General features: G+C 54.4%; 1 long non-coding RNA gene across 2 annotated transcripts; it reads right to left on the reverse strand.

The window, feature by feature from the left end:
* Positions 1-3,829: 3,829 nt before the first annotated feature.
* LOC109497720 lies at positions 3,830-12,822 on the reverse strand. Of its 2 annotated transcripts, none has more exons than XR_002154124.2 (3): positions 8,248-12,822; positions 6,849-6,978; positions 3,830-6,592 (listed from the first exon to the last, which is right to left on the reverse strand). It is a non-coding gene; the product is annotated as an uncharacterized LOC109497720 (long non-coding RNA). The 2 variants fall into 2 exon arrangements; XR_006594711.1 differs by lacking the exon at positions 8,248-12,822 and adding an exon at positions 7,219-8,240.
* Positions 12,823-14,086: the final 1,264 nt, after the last annotated feature.

Below are 14,086 nucleotides of genomic sequence, written 5' to 3' on the forward strand. Positions count from 1 at the left end.
CGGCCCCACAACCTGCCCAGGGGCTCAAACTCGAGAGGCCGAGGTCATCCGGACTCACGCCAGCCTCATCCCAGCCTTCAGATGTGCAAATGCCATTTCCACCTGCCTGCACCTGGCTCGCTCTGCCCTGCTCCCCGCTCAGATCTAAATTCAAATGTTGTCTCCTCCCTGGGGTCTTCTAAATCAGTCCGAACGCTATCTCCGTGGTCGTCTTTCCTCTTTCCAAGCACCACTCGTTGCCTTTAATCGTCCACTGTTGTTCGTCTGCTCGTTGCGGCTTGCCCCCACCTGATCGTGAGTTCCAGGGGAGCTGGGGTGGTCTGGGTCTGGGTCAGGCACGGCCCAGAGCAGTGCCTGGCACACGGGAGGCACTCAGGGGGCATCTGCTGAACGGTTTTGTGTATAGAAAGCATACGTACGGATTCTGATACTGATAAAAAGATGCGGTACAGTCTAGATATCGAGGACCCGGTGGCCCGCATAAGGATCCCACCTGAGAAGGAATTCTGTGAAAGGCCCGCAGGAGAATGGAAGGGAGAGAGGGGATGGCCACGCACCTGCTCTTACGCGCCTCAGCTGCAAGGGACGCGTGGCTGCCACTCAAGTCCCCACCTGCCTGAACTCAGCCACGCGGCTCCAGCCCAGCCAGCAGGGAAGCCTGGGAATCTGGTCTTCCTCAGAGCCCCAGAAAGGGAATCATGGCAAACACAGAGCTCTTCCTCGACCCCAGGGGGGTCCGGAGAGAACATTCCCCCCCACCTCCCATGAGGAAGCACAAGAGACTGAGGCCAAGATATTCTCATGAGTAAGAACGTGGATGCATGAGAATATTGGGTCAGATTTGCTAAGGACTCTAAAATACTATCAAGTGATGGTTCTGTTTAGTGAAATTTGGGGGCACTTTTAACAGCCCCCAGAGCACTCGCTGCACCCCAAGAGTGCTTACTGCCTGAGGGACTCTGACTGCAACAGTCCGGTTCCTTCTCACAGTGTTGGGCTTGCGTACAGAAGTGTCCTCACTTCAGTTTGGTCCCCACCACGCCCCATCCATGGCAGCCTGGACTCCAAGGACAGGCCATCCTCGGGTTGCACGTCCCCAGACCCATCCTGGGCTGCCCACCGGTGCTGGACCATCTCCGTGAGCACGGCCCGAGTCCCGCCCGCCAGGGGAGCGGGGACGTGGTCTCTGCATCCCCGCACGTCCCATGCAAAACCGGGTCTACACAGCAGGTGCTTTCGATGCCCAGTCACAAGCTGCCCTGGAGATCATCACAGACAACCCACAAGCAAGATCTACTCCCGCATCTGTGTGTCTGTCTGTCTGTCTATCGGAAGACACTCCTCCATGCGGAGTGCTTAGCCTATATACACAGGGCAAGCCAGAAACATGAGGGGGTGAAGGCGCCCCAAGACAGCCCCCACCGATGAGCAGGGGAGTTGTGAATGAACACCCCTGCCTCCGGGGACCACCCTGAGGTATGTGCACTCAGGGTCCCCGTGAGATGAAGCCCTGGCAGATGCATGCCGGTGGACACATCCCTACACAATCCCTGGTACACACAGGACCCCGCTTCTTCACGGGGCACCCCACGGGTGCACAGAGCCCGTCACTTAGTAGGTCCCCCTTAAGGTTGGCCTAAGGCTCTGCTGTGATTGTCTTGAATTTTTTCATCACTTTTGAACAAGGGATTCGGCATTTTCGGCTTGCACTGGGCCCTGCAAATTATGGAGCCGTTTTGACTTACTGGCCTCCTCCTTCACGAGGCTTATTAGGGCCCCCCTCAAATAAGCCACTTGCATTCAAATCCCTGCCTCAGAGGCCACAGTTAGAGAAACTCGAACCAAGTCAGAAGACGCCCCTTCCCTTTCCTCGTACTCCCCCCCCCCATCGGCCCCCTCCGTGTTTCCTCCATTCTCGGGATATCACAACACATCACCAAGTGTGAGGCCGGGAACTCAGTTGTGTCCCCTCTTCAGTCAAAGTCCAGCTGCAGCAAAAAGATCTGCACAGTATGTGCTGTGGGAATACAATACAGTGACCTTCTCGACTCTCACTGATCATTGCAAGAAGCCTTGCGCCTCAGGATCTTTGCACTTACCGCCCTCCAGAATGTTCCTCTCCCCAGTAAAACCATGTAACACAGAGAAACACACACACACATGCTCAGTCTGTTTCTACATCAGCCAGAGCTGGGATATTCACATAAGGATTCTTTCCCTTTCCAGTGATTTAGCACCGGCTTCCTCTAAACCCAAAGTCCCCAAATATACATGAAGAGCTTTTCCTTCACTCATTGTATGAATTAATTTCGGATCACACCTCCGGCATAAATTGTACCTTCAATAAAGATGACCGTGAACTCAAAATTAACTTCCAAAACACTTCCTGTGCATCGCTGTGCTACACGGGGAAGCTGTAATTGCCCCCTTGACTCCACTTACCTGTGGAATCTGAGGACAGAACCTTGATCTTGTGGACACTCTATCGTAAGAAAAAATGTTATCAAATATCCAGTATTGGGCCATTTCCTGGGACAGTGCCCAATTACTAATTTGAGCCTGATGAGCCTGCATAAAATCTCCACAGACAGGAAACTGGGAAAGAAAGGTTGAGGTAGCAAGAGATTTTTCTTTTCCTTGAAAAATGTTCCATATCAACTACATACCCATTACATTACGGTTAATTTTAACATTTTAATCACGGGATCCATAAATTTTAATGTGTTTGTTGTGCACTTGTTATGGGGTCACCATCGGGCTAAACATCACGAAAGCACAAGGCACATTTAGGATATGGTTTCAGCCCTCAATCTGGCATAAATCTGGTTGGGAAAGCAATTTATTGCTACTTGAACACTATGGTGAAGTTAAAAACCTACCTCAGCAGACAATGTGTACGGTAGGCGAACAACAGAGGTTCCCTGAAGACGTCAAGCACTCCTTTACTTCAAGGACTTGGCATTTATGGCTCCTTCTAGAATGTTCTTTCCCTCAGCCACCTCCAAGGTTTGCTCACTCACTGCATCAGGTCTCTGTTCAAAGGCCCTGGGTCACATGGGGGGTTTCTCCTTGTGCCCTGCTCCCCACACACTTCACAGCACTTGCCAGCCCTAACTAGCACGGACTCCTTTTACGTTTCTAGCTTCTGTCTTCCCCTCCTGGGAAGTGCAAGGTCCGTGAGAGCAGGAACTTGGTCTGTCTCCACACACTACTCTGTCCCTGACATCTACAGGACTGCCTGGATCACAACAGGCATGTGACAAAGATTTCTTAACGTTTGAGAAATGAGTCATATAACAGCTTCTTTCACAGTATGATGTCACGGGGATTAAGATATTTTCCAGGAAAGGTTACAACTACCATCATACGGAATTATAAGCTTCCTAAGGGGTAAGCCCGGTCTCCCAACATCAGCCTCATCAGCCAACTGTATGAGCAAACTTCCCTACAACTTGCTGATGGCCTACATACCCCAAATAAATGCTGGATTTGTGTACCTACAAACACACATAGATTATCTATGACCAGCAGATACAGATGAGCCCGATTAAATATATTCCAAACTCTGAACATTAATACCAAGGCTGGTGTTGATTTTAGATGTCCACATAATTTGAAGCAATTAAACTCCATATATATCTGAGCCACATCTTCTACAGACCCTTTTCAACAGGGATGACAAAGATCAGACAGGAAAGCAACTGTTAGGGCGCCTGGGTGGCTCAGTCGGTTAAGCGTCCGACTTCAGCTCAGGTCACGATCTCGCGGTCCGTGAGTTCGAGCCCCACGTCGGGCTCTGGGCTGACGGCTCAGAGCCTGGAGCCTGCTTCCAATTCTGTGTCTCCCTCTCTCTCTGACCCTCCCCCGTTCATGCTCTGTCTCTCTGTCTCAAAAATAAATAAACGTTAATAAAAAAAAATTTAAAAAAAAGAAAGTAACTGTGCGGTGTCTCATCTGCTGAGGCTGAGCCCTCGCTACAGAGTGGATGCCCTTCTCTACCACAATCGTCCAACTCGTCCGTTTGCTTGTTGGTTGGTTTCAGACCAGGCAGTGTCCTGTATTCGCGGATTGAAATGGAGATTTCTTGCGTGTGTAGGCTTCATCCGATGACATAAAATACACTTCCAGAAAACTCCCCTAGTGGCCAAGTCATGCATGAACCAGCTGGGTTCAGTGCGTGAGGCCAGAGGAAGGGCCAGCACCCTTAAACACCAACCACTTGCTGGGAGGCTACCCAACACCCAAGCCTCGTCCACCCCTTCTCAGAACTGCACTGAAGTCATCATGGGCACACGCCAGTCAGCAATTACTTATCAAACCTTGCGTGGCTTGGAGTTTAGAATGTCTTGTAGCAGAGTCCGTACCCATACGATCTGGGTGCTTCCTAGGGTAGTTAAGTACAAAGCACGTGGTCTTGGGATATGTGTTGGCTGACAGGTATTTCTGCCTCAGAGCCTGGCAGGCCACCCACAGTGACCACGCTCTGTGGACTAAGGATGGAAAGCCACCTGAGAGCCATCCCCAGGATCAGTCAGTGCCTACCTCTGGCAGAGTTCATGTTCTCTGTGCTCCCTTCGTCCCCGGAGCAAACCTCCCCTCACGCCATGGAGGGATCCTCAAGAAAATACGAACAAGTGGAAACTTCCGTCACTCTGATGAAATATTAAAGCAACTCTGCTACAAGATGAAGACTTCCATGCCCAAAAGAAGAAAGATGCTCAAGAAACCACTCTCTTCACATCGTCACGGGGGTGGAGAAGAGGCAGGACACTTCCCACTTAAAAGGACGGTCACATGCTGGTGACGAAGACAGTACTTCTGAACGTTGGCCTGGTCTGTGTGCATCCCTGCAGCCCGCGACTGTGGCAGGTGGCGCGGACGGCGGGCATCGTACCCTCCTCCTGGAACATGGGCAAACACCAGCGTCCAGTGTCACAGCGTCACTCCCAGAATGGAACACAGGAGCAACATCAAGAGTGTTGTCCAATTGTCAGGGCCACGTCATCTCTCTGATGGAAACCAAGCTCTGGAGACTGCCAAGCTGACTAATTCCTCGTTATTCTGAGCCTACCTTATTCCTTTTTTTTTTTTTTTCATGTAATTCTGCAAAGCTTTAAAACAGGAAAGGAAAATTCGGCCATGAAACGCTTTACGTGACATAAAAATCCCCACCCCCAGTCTTCGCCCGTTGTACTGCCCCTCAATACAAAGCAAGTTTTATTAACACAAGGCAAGTGCTCAATTTAAAGGGAACTGTAGGCATTAAAGCAGATTGTTTTATGTCTCTGACATGAATACTCCGGGTGGATGAACTATCAAGCCCTGGGTTTAAGTGTGATTAATGCCGAGTACTTGGAAAGCATCCAAACTTATTAAATCTGATGGAGTAAAACAGCATAACTTTCTCATATTATTTCCAAGAGATACGATTAGACTGAATTGTAGCCGTGGAGGAAACTAGGAGCGAGCCATGGTGCAGGGAAGAGGGAAGTCTGTTTTATTTACAAAGAATGAAACAAGGGGAGTCGGGCGCTTCGGCAAGTACGGGCAGAGAGCTCCGTCACCTTGGCCCAAGGAAAAGAGTGAAGGCTGAGAACAAAGTCAACACAACCTTCCTGTGTATTCGGCGGCTTTTCCACACCCCCTCGAGCATGGCGCCCTAGTAGAAGGAAAAAGAAAGTATCTGGTAAAAGTGCCCGCCCCCCACCCCAAAAGGCACATATCGATACGTTCGCACACACACGTCATAGAAGCATGGGGGGGGGGGTACGCGGAACAGCCTGCTTTAAACGGCCCCTTCCGCAGAATGCCGCGTGTTCCCGAGTGCCCTGTGTTTACACAGCGTGTTTGTAGCCCAGACAGGCTCGTCTGAAACTGACTGCTCACAGGCTGACCAGTGCGGGCACTGCGTGGGCCTGGCCCTTCTGAGCCACACTGCTCCCCAAAGGCAAGCAGTCCCAAAAACTCACACGCTCACTAAATTCATTCAGTTCTGCTTTGAACAAGACAAAATTCCAAAGACACAAATAAACAGAAGAAAATGACAGACTGACATAAATGAAGTCCCAATTTGCATCAGAGAAGAATCTGCTGGGTGTGTCCCCTGCGAGGACAGGTCAGGCCCTCGCCATGGAGGGACACAGGGGACACCGGTCCCCTGGGCCCTGTGCAAACCCTGTCAAGACTCTACACACCGGCCATCTAGACACTCGGGTGCTTGGATTCCAGGCAACTTGGAGAAACAGACACATACAAAAATGCTAGTCATATCCAAGCCCATCCCAGTCGATGACAAATCTCAAGGCAAATCTGAGATGTGGGAGGAGAGACGAACGCCCCCCCCCACCCCCTTCTCTTAACTGATAAAATAACAAATAGAGAAAAAAATCCGCCAAACAACAAAGCTTCAATTTATTATACATGCTCATCAATTTAACCCAAAAAAACCCTTAAAAGCCTGAGGGTGATCCAGCCCCTTTAATACCCGGGCCCTAAGCATGCCACAGACCGAGGCCCAAGCCCCAGCCTGCTTTGTCTGCGAAAGATGAAAGCCGGGCGAGCACAGGTGAAGGCTTTTTTTTTGAATCATCACCTGCAATTAAGCAAAGGAAAACTAAGAGGAGAAGTGGTAAGCTGAACTCGCTTTAAAAAGACGTCCCGAAACAGGTGGATGCTTGCTGCAGGCTGCTGTGGTGTCTGCTCACACGCTCCCCAAACGCGCTCCCCAAACGCGCTCCCCGGGGTTCCCTGCGTGCGAACATCAGACTGCCCGGGGCTCGGAGCAGAGAGTGCCACGCTGGACACGCGCACGGAGCACCCGCCCCTTACCCCTAATTCTCAACACATACCTCTTAACCACCGGTCGTTGTCTTGGAAACACCGTCCCCAACAAGACAACTCTGCCTGCGACCCAACCGAGCATCTCAATACACGGTCTCCCGGACTCCAGCTCACAGCACTGCCACGCGTATCCGAAAGCTGCTGAGACAGAAAATGTCAGACGCCCTCGTTACGAGGACAAACCTGTGTAACTGTGTAAGGTGATGCTTGTTAAGCAGACTTTTTGTGGTGATCGCCTAAATATACACATATCAAATCCAAAATCTTGTGCCAAGAATCAACTAAATAAACATGACGTTTTTGTTTCAGGCTCTCCTCCACCAACAGTCCAACTACTGCGATTACTAAGGCCTTTTCAAAAGGTAGAAGAGTGTTTACCCAAAATTTCCTGAACTGACCCATTCTCCAGTAATGGGACGTTCACCATTAAGCTCTCTTCATTCTGAAAAAGCACGGTGAGTGTGCTCAAAAAACAAAACAAAGCAAAAAACGTCAGTGCCGTGTTGCAGCACTTGGTCGTCACTTTTCAACTTATTTTAGGAAAGCTGCAGCGTTTGAACCTGCCTGTTGCTCGCCTTCGCGGACACGCTGTCTTCCGGAAGCCGTAAACTACAGGCACCTGCCTGGCCTCCGCCCGAACGTCCTGCCCCCTTCCCCCGCGTGGAGATACACGCGGCGAGCGACACACTGTGTTCAGCCACGCACCACGCACGCGCAGAGAGGACGCACAGAGAGGACTGGCCTTAGAGGCGTTCGCTATGAAACAGACACCGACGGGGGATCATGCGGGCTCCACACCTATGCACGGCCAGTCAGACGTCCCCGTGACTCAAAGCATGACTTCAAAAAGGAAGCCCTCTTGCCTTGAAATGCAAAAGCGAAAAGTTGGTAAGGCTGACTTCTCACACGATATGAAGCTCCAAACATCACCATTTTCTCCTCGGGATCATCTGGGAAGAAGACGGGAGGAACGCATTCCCACCTGTGCCACGCGGTTTCGGAGCGTCTGAAGTTCCCGGTGCCTTCTGACTGCTTTCGTTTTTGTAAATCGGTAACGAGGATCAAGGAGAGCCTGCTTTCTGCCACTCGGAAGCTAACGGGGCCAATAATGCACTAGGCCAACGGACAGAATAGCTGTTCCCTGGAAAGTACTTCCCCAAGGCAATAGTGTTTTTAACCTCAGTCCGTGAGGACAGCATACGCTCGCGTGCCCCTGGGTAAACCTCAGCCTTATGCTGGTCCCCGCGGCCCTGCTCCCAAAGTCAGCCAAATGTCTACATCCTTTCTCCTTCCTGCATCTGCATGGAATTGTCTGGACACTTTGCATTTCTGCTGTTTCTGGCCCTTGCCTCACGCTCCCCACCTGATGCCCAGCCCTCAGGTTCCTGAGGCCACAGTCCCTCTCACCTTTCTGTGTGTCCCAGGACAGCGACCTTTCCCAGGCCAAATCAATGTGTCAGGGGAAACAAAACCAGACCTTCTGGCTGGATGCGCGTCTGGGGTTCAGATCCCGTGGGTTCCCAACCTTTCCAAGCTAAGGATCAAACAATCCAAAGAAATGGTGTTTCGGGGACCCTGCCGTTCCATCAAGGAAATGAATACGGAATCCGCAGCATTCCGGACAAAACACGCTTGTTTTCTTAGAACAAGTAAAACCGACACTCCAAATAACACAGCCCCTATCCTCAGTCTGTTTGCCACCTTCCCCCGAATGCCACTCTGCCTGGCACGTCTTCAGTCACAGCAAACAGCTCCATGCCACTCCTGCTCCCTTAACTACAGCGGGAACATATGAAGAAGAACGTTCCGGGAAGAAAAGCACAACTCCGTGGGCTTGCCAGGTAAAACCTTAAGGAGTGCGTCACAGATGTGCCCACGCAGGTAGGAAATCAATGTTTTACCCCCGGCCAAAGGGAGCCTGTAGAATTCGTCAGCTCCAACCGTGAATGAAGCAGAAACCGGGTAAGGACGCTGTCTCCTCCCCTCGGCACGTGGACCACCTGACCTGCCAGCGGTGCACCTGAATGGGCTTTAGCAGACCTCCCGGAGCCGGGAGCAGATGCGGCCACCCCGCCGAGCAGAGGCCACCGCGGTCCACACAGGCGAAGGGCGGAGCCGGACTCAAGTTACCGGACAAGGTGGGCCAGGCGCCCGGTCCTTAGGGCCTTGCCGACTGGGGGATTGCAGGAAACGTGTGGACCTGATAGGCTGCCCACGTGCCTGTCACTTGTCAGGACCTGTCGAAGCATGAAGGTCAGGGCCTGCCTGATATCTTCGCATTTGGCTCAGTCGGTCATTGCGAGCAGCTGATTCCTCTTGTCCTCTAGATCCAGGCCATACGGCCACTTTGCGTTATAACGAGGGCCACGTCCTTTTCCACAAATGAACTGTCAGTGCCACCTGGTCTCCTCACACTGCCTCGTGTCGCTCTGAAGAGATACATTGTTGCCGTAGGTACCTTGCAAACACGGCCTCCAACCCCTGGCTACGTCACAGAGCACTAGTCCTGAACGGCACACCCGCCCCGGACGACGGGGAGACGGGAGGGTGGGAGGAGGGAGAGGCTCACTAGCCAGTGCTCCCTTTAGCCGCCAGCCTCAGCTGCCCGTCTGCAGGGGAGGGTCCCACCCACTCCCTGTGTTCCCTGTCAGCACTAATAACTTACGGGGCCGGGAAGGGGGTGACCCCCCCCCGTCACTCTGTCTTCAGGAATTCTCGACAGGGTCCGGTCAGGTCAGAGGCCGGAGCTGCACCCCCTCTGAGCATGGCCATGGTGGCCCTGAGCCTGGAGCTGAGGAGAACACCAGAAGGGCCGGAAACCGAGGCCCACACACCCCCGGTCCCTGATACCTTCCCATCTCTGTCACCACCTCGGTCATCCCGACCCAGCTGCCTTCCCACGGGAGACGGATCAGCGGTTCTCGGGCGCTGTAACCAGTTCCCAACAGCTTGTGGGAAGGCCAACTGAGGTGGGGATCCAGGTGTGGAACCGGGGGAACCGGTGGGGGGGGCCACCTCCTGAAAGTAGCCATTACAGGCAGGGCCCCGGCCACGGCACAGGTCCAGGAGAACCGTGTTTCTGGCCCTGGTGGCAAGACTGAGCAATCGACAGGTGGATGCGTGAAATACTGGCGACGAATCACGTTTTAGTATACGTGAATCTCAAATGTTTCGTAAGCACAATCCCACTGTCTGTTGTCCGAAATCCACGTTTCACTGGGCATCTGGGTGGTCCTAATTCTAGCTGAGCCAACACGCAGCCCCGTCAGGCCTGCCCCCGTCCACCCGTCCAGGGAGCCCCCCTCCCCGGCTCTGGGACTCCGGAGCCCTGCAGGGGAGGGATAGGAACACACATCCACGGCTCTGCTGCAGGCAGCGTGGCCCACACCCGTGGGTGCTCCTTAGGGAAGACAGACTCATGAGGGCCACATCCCCAGGTCCTTCGACAGCTCGGTTCTCCTTCCCGCTCCTGTGCCACCAGCCCTGCGAGTCCCAGCTCTGCGCGGGGCCCTGCAGGTGCCCGGGGTTCGCGTTCCAGAGACACAGGAGGCAGGCCTGGCCCGGGCCCAGGGGCTCTGTTTATGCAGCCGGGCCCCCTGGTCCAAAGCATAGGCTTCCTCAATCGTTCTGAGCCACTCAACGGTTCCGTGTTCCTCTACATTCTGCTCCAGGAAGGGTCAGCGGGGCTCAAGGGGGGGCTTGTGAGCAGTGGGCCCGCCCGGGGTCAGCTGGCCTCCGGGTACTGGGGAGCTGGGCAGGGTCTCCTGTGGCCAGCGTGCCAGGGGCCGGGCTTTTCGGAGCGGCCGGGCTGGATGTTTACACAGCCAGATTTACAAACTCATCACAGGACCAACCTGTCCTGTGTCCATCTGTCCATCTGTCCATCCCTTTTATAGTCTCAGATTCACTCACTCGGTCTGAACTCACTTTGCGTTCATGAGGCTGCGGAAAAATACACGTTTCCACATGGCCAGGCAGGAGGAATGTTCTCTCTCCTGCTCACGTGCTCTGCCGGCAGGCCTGCGGCCCCTGCACGGCAATCCTGGTGGGTAAGCGGCCAGCAGACGCCCCGTTCGGCACTGGTGCAGACCCGGGTGCCTTGCAGAGACTTGTGCCCGCGGTTACACATTAACGCGCCCTCGGCACGCCACCGCAGCCTCGCCGAATCCGTACACGTCGTCCAAAGAAAGCCAGCGCCTTCGGGTCCTGCCAGACCCCGGGGCTCCCCTCACCTGGCCCCTGCTCCCTGCGCCCGCTCTCGCGGCCGCCTCGGCGGTGACCCGGGAACCTGGCACACACTGTCTCCTCTAAGTGCTTCTCCAGATTCTTGGGCACGAACCCACTACTTACTTATTTTCTAACATTCAATGTGCAGACCACTTGCCAGCTTGGTGTTGGCCACTTATCCCCAGAGCCACGTGGTGATGGACTAGCACAGCCACCTCATCATCCACCTCCCAGCCCCCCCGTTACTCTGCCATCAACCTTCAGCTTTACCCACTCAACAGACGTCCACGGAGTAACGCCACGTGTCCCCTCCATGGGGAATAAGACGAGCAAAAGTCACGCTGACCTGGAGAGGGTCGCAGTCCAGTGGAGGAAGTCACGGAGCAGAAGCGCTCACTGCCTGGACCGGTGGTGAGTGCCACGGGGCGGCCACGGGGCGGCCACAGGGCATACAGCCAGGCACCGGGCCAGACCTGCACAGCCCAAGGCTGCTTCTGGGTTCGAGGTCAGAGGCAGCTCCTCTGGAGAGCTGATCTGGAAGCTGAAAGACAGAGTTGAATGTGCAGACGGGAGGAGGGAGGGCTTGGCAGGTGGGGGAAGCCACTGGCCCAGACAAGGTGGGCCACCGTGGGCCATCAGTCAGCAGCGTGCAAAAGTGGCTGCGAAGAGCTGTGGGGATGAGACGGCTGGGAGCCCGGACGCCAGGTTCCCTCGCACTCAACTTGCATTTCCTGAGCACGGATCACACGCCACACCCAACACTGTCCTCGTCCTGGGAACCCAGCCCCGCGAAACCCCTGCACCCCAGAACTCACATTCTAACGGGGTCGGAGACGGTGACGAAATCAGCAAAATATGCCAGAGTCCGGTGCCATAAGGGCCACAGAGAAACATAAGGAGGGAGGAGGCAAAAAGAATGTCCAGGCAATGGAAACTCGGACTCTTTCAAACAGAAAGTTTGCTTTAGAATATTCTAGACTTACAGAGATGATGCAAAGACGGCACAGAGCCCTCAGGTTCCCTGTGGCACACCAAGGCTGCCACATCACCAGCAGAACTCCAGACCCAGTCCCGATGTCACCAGACGCTCCACTGGCGTCCCCCTCCTGCTCCCGGACCTCACCCGGCACACCCACTGCCTCGTCACGTCCCCTGAGCGACCCCCCTCTGGTCTGCACCAGTTCCCCAGCCACCCTGGGTTTTCACGGCTTTGACAGGTGTGAGCAGTGCCAAGTGCCCCTCGGTGGGAGTCGTCTGATGTTGTTCCCAGGCTGGGGTTCTGCATATCGGAAAAGACTGCCCCCGAGGTGACGTACCCTTCGTATCATATCGTAACAGGGGACAGGATGCTCAGGAGGGGCCTCACTGAGGTGAGGAGACAGACTCTAAGTGAAAACCTGAAGGAGATGACGGAGTGAGACATGCTAGTAACCGGAAGGAAAGAGCTCTAAGCCTGGGAAACAGCAGGTGCAAATGTCCTGAGGCAGGAATGGGCCAGACATGCCGGGAACAGCAGGGAGGCCACGGTGACTGGACACGATGCACAAGGCGAGAAGACTAAATGAGTTTGGACACACAGCAGTCAGATCACGGGCAGTCTTGTAACAAATGAGGATTGTTTTTTGTGTGTGTGTGAAGTTTTTTGTGCAAATGAGTGACACAATCCAAACAGTTCTGTGTGCCCTAGAGACTGGCACAACTGCCTGCCTCACCCATCCTGCACCTGCACAAATGCCCTCCCTGTCTGGGGGCGGGGCTTGTGAGGGCAGCAGGTCCTGTGACCCCACCCTCCCTCCCACAGCTACTGAAGGGACAGACATAAAGACTCTTTCCAAGCTAAGTGGAGCCGAGTCGGTCAGAGTATTCCTCTTAGAAATTCGGGCCACGAGACACAGAGGGAATCACGCAGTGAGTGAGGGGCACCGGAGCCGGGTGGCTTCAGTCCAGGCCGAGCTGGCCACATTAGACTCACGCCCAAGCCGAGGAAGGAAGGCTGCCCGCCAGAGAGATGTCGTTTCCACCCTGATTATTTGACTCGCGCTCCCGGCTGACGAGAGCCCCAGCTGCAGGTGTCCTCTCGGTGACTTCTCCGGGTCCTTAAAATAAATGCCCTTCCCCACTTTCACTTAGTAGCTCGAATGGGTTTCTGGGCTTTGCAACTGAAAGAACGCGGAGTGTAACCAGAAGATCGTGCCGGTGCCCGTGCCTGGGGCGGAGCAGAGGGAAGGGACCCAGGACGCAGGGAGAACAGTAGTAGCACCCGCACAGCCGACGCGGCGACCGGCCGGCCTTCCGGCCTGTGAGGCGGTGCTGCCCCGTGGGATGGAAACGTGGGGAACAAGCTAGTGCCCTCAGGGCACCAGGGGCACGAGTCGCCATCATCTGCACAAGTATTACAGCTTGCAACAGGGAGTCACGCTCTGGAAGCCGCTCCCGAGGGCAGAATTCCGGCACGTGCCACGGAGGACACTCGGGGCAGGGGAGCCTTTCAAGTGCCGTCACTCCAATCCTCCCGCCGGCAGATGGTGACACACACAGGCAAGCGTGGCTGTGGCCGCGCCACGATATGATCAGGACGCCCTCCACCCAGGCAGGAAGTTAGCATAAGAAGAAGGCACGCTGAACATCGCCAAAGGGTTCGGCTAAATCTCAAGCTTTGATCACAAAAGTCTCTCACTATCAAACGATCTTGCCAATTTATTACAAGGCAGTATTTCCTCCGCACGTATATCAAAGTATCAAAGAAACTACTGGGACGAGAATCTAGAGAAGCGTTAAAACAAATATTCCCAGCCAGACCAGTAGCATCCTTATCAAGGATGTACCCGTGCAGGTTATCAGATGCCTTCACAGCCAGTCCCCTCGGGGGCAGCGAAGCCGAGACGTGACTCCCCCGGTCACAGCTGGTGACCCCTGCTCACCCTCCACCACCTGCGCCAGCTCACACGTGCCCCTGCCCGAACACCAGGCTTGTGTCATCACCGTCCCGAGCCTCGTGACGTTTCCCTTCTCCACGTAG

Source organism: Felis catus, chromosome A2 (genome assembly GCF_018350175.1).
Source record: "Felis catus isolate Fca126 chromosome A2, F.catus_Fca126_mat1.0, whole genome shotgun sequence".
Lineage (NCBI taxonomy): Eukaryota > Metazoa > Chordata > Mammalia > Carnivora > Felidae > Felis > Felis catus.